The sequence below is a fragment of the Corapipo altera genome, unplaced genomic scaffold (assembly GCF_003945725.1).
Source record: "Corapipo altera isolate COAL_440 unplaced genomic scaffold, ASM394572v1 58320, whole genome shotgun sequence".
NCBI classification, from domain to species: Eukaryota; Metazoa; Chordata; class Aves; order Passeriformes; family Pipridae; genus Corapipo; species Corapipo altera.
In genome coordinates this window covers 1532-2550 of record NW_020888115.1, presented here as the reverse complement: position 1 = coordinate 2550, position 1019 = coordinate 1532, and the positions used below count along the sequence as shown (strand labels likewise).

Here is a 1019-nt window from a genome sequence, read left to right as displayed (position 1 = left end):
GGTCCCCATGAGGTGACACCTCGAGGACAAGGACAGGTGGCACCTGAGGTGACAATGGGGACAACGAGGACACAGATGTGGCCCTTGAGGGGACACCAGTGAGGACAAGGATGGTGGCACCTGAGGTGACAACGGGGGCAAGGAGAGGTGGGTGGCACCTGAGGTGGCACCGATGACAACGAGGACAAGGACAGGTCCCCATGAGGTGACACCATCAAGGACATGGAGAGGTGGCACCTGAGGTGGCACCAGTGACAACGAGGACAAGGTGGCACCTGTGGGGACAAGGACAAGGACACAGAGGGGTCCCCACGGCCCATGAGGTGACACCAGCGAGGGCAAGGACGGGTGGCACCTGCTGTGACAACGAGGACACGGATGTGGCTCATGAGGTGACACCTCGAGGACAAGGACGGGTGGCACCTGCTGTGACAACGAGGACAAGGACAGGTCCCCATGAGGTGACACCTTAGGGACAAGGACAGGTGGCACCTGCGGTGACAACGAGGACAACGAAGACACGGATGTGGCTCATGAGGTGACACCAGCAAGGACAAGGACAGGTGGCACCTGAGGTGACAACGGGGACACGGACAGGGCCCTGTGGCCCCTGAGGTGACACTCGTGGTGACAAGGACGAGGACAGTCCCCACAGTGACACCGGCGGGGACAAGGACAGGCCCCACTGAGGACACGGTTTGTCCCCTCGTCCCCAAAGTGCCACCAGGGACACGAGTCGCGTCACCCCGAGCCCGAGGGTGACACTGCGGCCACCAGCACGGCCCTGGGGACAACTCGGGGTGTCCCTGCACCCGTGGGTGGCATTGTGACCCTGTGGGTGACACTGAGACCCTGTGGGTGACACTGAGACCCCGGGGGTGACACTGTGACCCCATGAGTGACACTGTGACCCCATGAGTGACACTGTGACCCTGTGGGTGACTCTGAGACCCCATGAGTGACTCTGAGACACCACAGGTGACACTGTGACCCTATGGGTGACACTGTGACCCCACAGG

At 61.9% G+C, this 1019-nt stretch overlaps 1 long non-coding RNA gene across 14 annotated transcripts in view; it reads left to right on the top strand.

Moving 5' to 3' along the window:
- The window catches only part of LOC113941858, a 2719-nt gene that overhangs the window by 581 nt on the left and 1119 nt on the right, over nt 1-1019 (top strand). For 8 of the 14 annotated variants that reach the window (XR_003525774.1, XR_003525781.1, XR_003525782.1 and 5 more), the window contains one exon: nt 564-998. This is a non-coding gene — a long non-coding RNA (uncharacterized LOC113941858). Of the gene's footprint in view, nt 1-85; nt 206-387; nt 451-563; nt 999-1019 lie in introns of those variants that run through there. The other 6 variants (XR_003525777.1, XR_003525771.1, XR_003525772.1 and 3 more) reach the window with 5 other exon arrangements.